This window comes from Pseudophryne corroboree, chromosome 7 (assembly GCF_028390025.1).
Source record: "Pseudophryne corroboree isolate aPseCor3 chromosome 7, aPseCor3.hap2, whole genome shotgun sequence".
NCBI lineage: Eukaryota > Metazoa > Chordata > Amphibia > Anura > Myobatrachidae > Pseudophryne > Pseudophryne corroboree.
The window spans coordinates 32,063,654-32,069,653 of record NC_086450.1 but is presented as its reverse complement, the minus strand read 5'-3'; positions in this window follow the sequence as shown (position 1 = coordinate 32,069,653).

Here is a 6,000-nt window from a genome sequence, read left to right as displayed (position 1 = left end):
TGGTATAAAATCTGTGTTTATTGCTATAGGGGGTAATTCTGAGTTGATCGCAGCAGGAACTTTGGCCCTCATTCCGAGTTGTTCGCTCGCTAGCTGCCTTTAGCAGCATTGCACACGCTAAGCCGCCGTCCTCTGGGAGTGTATCTTAGCTTAGCAGAATTGCAAACGAAAGGTTAGCAGAACTGCTCGAAAATCTTTTCATGCAGTTTCTGAGCAGCTCCAAACCTACTTCTACCTTGCGATCACTGCAGACTATTTAGTTCCTGGTTTGACGTCACAAACACGCCCTGCGTTCGGCCAGCCACTCCCCCGTTTCCCCAGGCACGCCTGCATTTTTACCTGACACGCCTGCGTTTTTTAGCACACTCCCGGAAAACGGCCAGTTACCACCCAGAAACGCCCACTTCCTGTCAATCGCTCACCGATCCACAGAGCGACAGAAAAGCGTCACTCGCCCTTGTGTAAAACTGCATAGTTTTGTGTGAAAGTACTTCGCGCGTGCGTACTGCGGCCCGTACGCATGCGCAGAAATGCAGATTTTTAGCCTGATCGCTGCCCTGCGAACAACGGCAGCTAGCGATCAACTCGGAATGAGGGCCTTTGTTAACAGTTGGGCAAAACCATGTGCAGTGCCGGGGGGGGGGGGGGGGCAGATATAACGTGTAAAGAGAGTTAGATTTGGGTGGGGTGTGTTCAATCTGCAATCCAAATTGCAGTGTAAAAATAAAGCAGCCAGTATTTACCCTGCACAGAAACAAAATTACCCACCCAAATCTAACTCTCTCTGCACATGTTATATCTGCCCCCCCTGCAGTGCACATGGGCCCTCATTCTGAGTTGATCGCTCGCTAGCTGCTTTTAGCAGCAGTTGCACACGCTAAGCCGCCGACCTCTGGGAGTGTATCTTAGCTTAGGAGAAGTGCGACCAAAAGATTAGCAGAATTGCTCGAAAATCTTTTCCTGCAGTTTCTGAGTAGCTCCAGACCTACTCCTAGATTTCGATCACTGCAGACTGTTTAGTTCCTGGTTTGACGTCACAAACGCGCCCTGCGTTCGGCCAGCCACTCCCCCGTTTCTCCAGCCACTCATGCGTTTTAGCCTGACACGCCTGCGTTTTTTTAGCACACTCCCGGAAAACGGTCAGTTTCCGCCCAGAAACACCCACTTCCTGTCAATCACTCACCGATCAGCAGAGCGATTGAAAAGCGTCGCTCGCCCCAGTGTAAAATTGCTTAGTTTTGTGTGAAATTATTTGGCGCGTGCGCCGTGCGGCCCATACGCATTAGAGATGAGCGGATTCGGTTTTACTCGGTTCTCAAAACCGAATCTTATTGGCTCACGGATGTCACGTGTTTTGGATAGCCAATAAGATTCGGTTTTGAGAACCGAGTAAAACCGAGTAAAACCGAATCCGCTCATCTCTAATACGCATGCGCAGAACAGGCGACTTTTAGCCTGATCGCTATGCTGCGAAAAACGGTAGCGAGCGATCAACTCAGAATTACCCCCATAGTCATTGTATAGATCATTACAGAAATAAGAGTATAGGATGAGAACTAAAGATTGCAGACTAACTTGGAGCAGAATCCTGGATGGGAGATAGACGTGCGCCGCTCCATCTACCCAGGGAACACCCTGAACTTGTGGCCTCTCCACCACTTTGTCTCATTTCAGTAATCTCACTCTGCACTTTTCCACAGCTCAGCATAACTAGCGCGCTCCGCCGAACCGAACCACGCATTTAGCAGATGAGGTAAGTATTTTGATGAAGTTAAAAGCAAAACTGACTTATATGGTCAAAAAATGAAAAACAATCAGACTGCAAATAGCACCCAAAACCCTCCAAAATCAGCTGTTGTTTAAACAGAAATATCAGGCTATAAGAATAATGTTGTTATTTACCATTTTCCTTGTTTTTGTTTTTTTTAGTTCAGGTTGGTTTAAGATTCTGGACTAACATAGCAACCACAGTCACAGGGCACAATGTAGTGAGCAGGGTTGTTTTGGAATACCAATCTGAGCTCTGCTTGCACTGTGACATCCTCCATCTCCCCTCTTTCATCATATGACAAGCTGAGAGCTGGGCAGCCATACTTGTTTCCCCTCCAGAGATATTTTGAAAGGAGATAACAATTTACAGGAGAACAGCTAAGAAAAATGGATTATCAGATGGTTGCTTGAAAGGTAGTCGCTAAAAGAAAAAATTGGGATTGTTGCTTCATTACCTGTTAAACTTAAAGGTGAGTTTCTGTGTTTAAGGATTGCCAGCCCTAAGCGCACTGTAAGAATACATTTTTAAACTCACAGCACTAAGCTGGCCAGTATTTTAAAATACTAATATTAATAAATGATAATGTTTGTGCATAAGACAAAGCTGATCTTACGTAACTGATATCTTGCTGCAAATATTCCCTCCCACACACACATTGTTCTCTCTCTGTGCAACCTCATGCTGCCACACTTACATTGTTCTCTTTCTGTGCAACCTCATCCTGCCACACTTACATTGTTGTTTGAAAAGTAATTAATTACAATTTATCAGAAGTAAAAATAAAAAAAAAACTGGCATCAATACTTATGTTCTGACTGGTACTGATATCCAATGCAATCAATCAGAAATATTATCACATATGTAGCATATTTACATAATCTTAGAGTCAATGGCCCTCATTCCGAGTCGTTCGCTCGCAAGCCGATTTTAGCAGCATTGCACACGCTAAGCCGCCGCCTACTGGGAGTGAATCTTAGCTTCTTAAAATTGCGAACGATGTATTCGCAATATTGCGATTACAAACTTCTTAGCAGTTTCTGAGTAGCTTCAGACTTACTCGGCATCTGCGATCAGTTCAGTGCTTGTCGTTCCTGGTTTGACGTCACAAACACACCCAGCGTTCGCCCAGACACTCCTCCGTTTCTCCAGCCACTCCCGCGTTTTTCCCAGAAACGGTAGCGTTTTTTCACACACGCCCTTAAAACGGCCTGTTTCCGCCCAGTAACACCCACTTCCTGTCAATCACATTACGATCGCCGGAGCGAAGAAAAAGCCGTGAGTAAAAATACTATCTTCATTGTAAAATAACTTGGCGCAGTCGCAGTGCGGACATTACGCATGCGCACTAAGCGGAAAATCACTGCGATGCGAAGAAATTTACAGAGCGAACGACTCGGAATGAGGACCAATGAGTGGGGTATGCAAGCGCATCGCTCAGAATGTCAGTGTGTTCAGAATGCCGGCACTGTGCATGCCTACATAAATATGAACGTTAGGCTGCGGTTAGGGCTAGTGTAAGGCTGCGGTTACAGTTAGGGGGCTAGTGTTAGGCTGTTAGGCCGCAGTTAGGGTTAATGTTAGGCTGAAGTTAGGGGGCTAGTGTTAGGCTTCGGTTAGGGCTAGTGTAAGGCTGCGGTTAGGGTTTGGGGATTATGGTTAGGCTATGGTTAGGGTTATTGTTAGGCTGCGGTTAGGGGGTTATGGTTAGGCCGCGGTTAGGGTTAGGGCTAGTGTTAAGCTGCGGTTAGGGTTAGGGGGCTAGTGTTAGGCTGCGGTTAGGGTTAAGGCGCTAGTGTTAGGCTGCGGTTAGGGTTAGGGGGCTAGTGTTAGGCTGAGGTTAGGGGGCTATGGTTAGGCCGCGGTTAGGGTTAGGGCTAGTGTTAGGCTGCGGTTAGGGATAGGGGGCTAGTGTTAGGCTGCGGTTAGGGTTAGGGGGCTAGTGTTAGGCTGCGGTTAGGGTTAGGGGGCTAGTGTTAGGCTGCGGTTAGGGGGCTAGTGTTAGGCTGCGGTTAGGGGCCTATGGTTAGGCTGCAGTTAGGGTTAGGGGGCTAGTGTTAGGCTGCGGTTAGGGTTAGGGGGCTAGTGTTAGGCTGCGGTTAGGGTTAGGGGGCTAGTGTTAGGCTGCGGTTAGGGTTAGGGGGCTAGTGTTAGGCTGCGGTTAGGGTTAGGGGGCTATGGTTAGGCCGCGGTTAGGGTTAAGGCTAGTGTTAGGCTGCGGTTAGGGTTAGGGGGAGAGTGTTAGGCTGCGGTTAGAGGGCTATGGTTAGGCCGTGGTTAGGGTTAGGGCTAGTGTTAGGCTGCGGTTAGGGGGCTAGTGTTAGGCTGCGGTTAGGGTTAGGAGGCTAGTGTTAGGCTGCGGTTAGGGGGCTATGGTTAGGCCGCAGTTAGGGTTAGGGCTAGTGTTAGGCTGCGGTTAGGGTTAGGGGGCTAGTGTTAGGCTGCGGTTAGGGTTAGGTGGCTAGTGTTAGGCTGCGGTTAGGGTTAGGGGGCTAGTGTTAAACTGTGGTTAGGGAGCTAGTGTTAGGCTGCGGTTAGGGGGCTAGTGTTAGGCTGCGGTTAGGGGGCTAGTGTTAGGCTGCGGTTAGGGGGCTAGTGTTAGGCCGCGGTTAGGGTTAGGGCTAGTGTTAGGCTGCGGTTAGGGGGCGAGTGTTAGGCTGTGGTTAGGGGGCTATGGTTAGACCGCGGTTAGGGTTAGGGCTAGTGTTAGGCTGCGGTTAGGGGGCTAGTGTTAGGCCGCGGTTAGGGTTAGGGCTAGTGTTAGGCTGCGGTTAGGGTTAGGGGGCTAGTGTTAGGCTGCAGTTAGGGTTAGGGGGCTAGTGTTAGGCTGCAGTTAGGGTTAGGGGGCTACTGTTAGGCTGCGGTTAGGGTTAGGGGCTAGTGTTAGGCTGCTGTTAGGGGGCTAGTGTTAGGCTGTGGTTAGGGTTAGGGGGCTAGTGTTAGGCTGCGGTTAGGGTTAGGGCTAATGTTAGGCTGCAGTTAGAGGATTATGGTTAGGCTGTGGTTAAGATTAAGGTTATTTGGTTATGGTTAAGCTGCGACCAGTGTTAGGCTGTGGTAAGGTTTAGTGCTAGTGTTAGGCTGCGGTTATGATTAGTGCTAGTGTTAGGCTGTGGTTAGGGTTAGGGGATTTCGGTTAAACTGCAGTTAGGGTTAGGGCTAGTGTTAAACTGCGGTTAGAGTATTAAGGTTAGGCTGCGGTGAGGGTTAGGGGTTTATGGTTATGCTGCGGTTAGGGCTAGTGTTGTCTGATGTTAGGGTTAGGGCTAGTGTTAGGCTGCTGTTAGGGTTAGGGCTAGTGTTAGGCTGCTGTTAGGGTTATGGGGTAATGGTTAGGCTGCGGTTAGGGTTAGTGCTAGTGTTAGGCTGCAGTTAGGGTCAGTGCTAGTGTTAGGCTGCGGTTAGGGTTAGTGCTAGTGTTAGGCTGTGGTTAAGGTTCGTGCTAGTGTTAGGCTGCGGTTAGGGTTAGTGCTAGTGTTAGGCTGTGGTTAGGGTTAGTGCTAGTGTTATGCTGCGATTATGGTTAGTGCTAGTGTTAGGTTGTGGTTATGATTAGTGCTAGTGTTAGGCTGCGGTTAGGGTTAGGGGATTACGGTTAGGCTGCAGTTAGGGTTAGGGCTAGTGTTAGGCTGCGGTTAGAGGATTATGGATAGGCTGCGGTGAGAGTTAGGAGTTTATGGTTAGGGCTAGTGTTGTCTGATGTTAGGGTTAGGGCTAGTGTTAGACTGCTGTTAGGGTTATGGGGTTATGGTTAGGCTGCAGTTAGGGTTAGTGCTGGTGTTAAAATGTGGTTAGGGGATTATGGTTAGGCTGCGGTTAGGGTTAATGTTAGAGGGCTATGGTTAGACTGTGGTTAGGGTTAGGGATAGTGTTAGGCTTCGGTTAGGGTTAGGGGGTAATGTTTAGGCTGCGGAAAGGGTTAGGGCTAGTGTTAGGCTGCTGATAGGGTTAGGGCATTATGGCTATGCTGAGGTTAGGGGATTATGGTTAGGCTGCATTTAGGGTTAGGGCTAGTGTTAGTCTGCGGTTAGGGGATTATGGTTAGGCTGCATTTAGGGTTAGGGCTAGTGTTAGGCTGTGGTTAGGGGATTATGGTTAGGCTGCGTTTATGGTTAGGGCTAGTGTTAGGCTGTGGTTAGGGGATTATGGTTAGGCTGCGGTTAGGGCTAGTGTTAGGCTGCTGTTAGGGTTAGGGGGCTATGGTTAGGCTGCGGTTAGGGTCACTGTTAGGG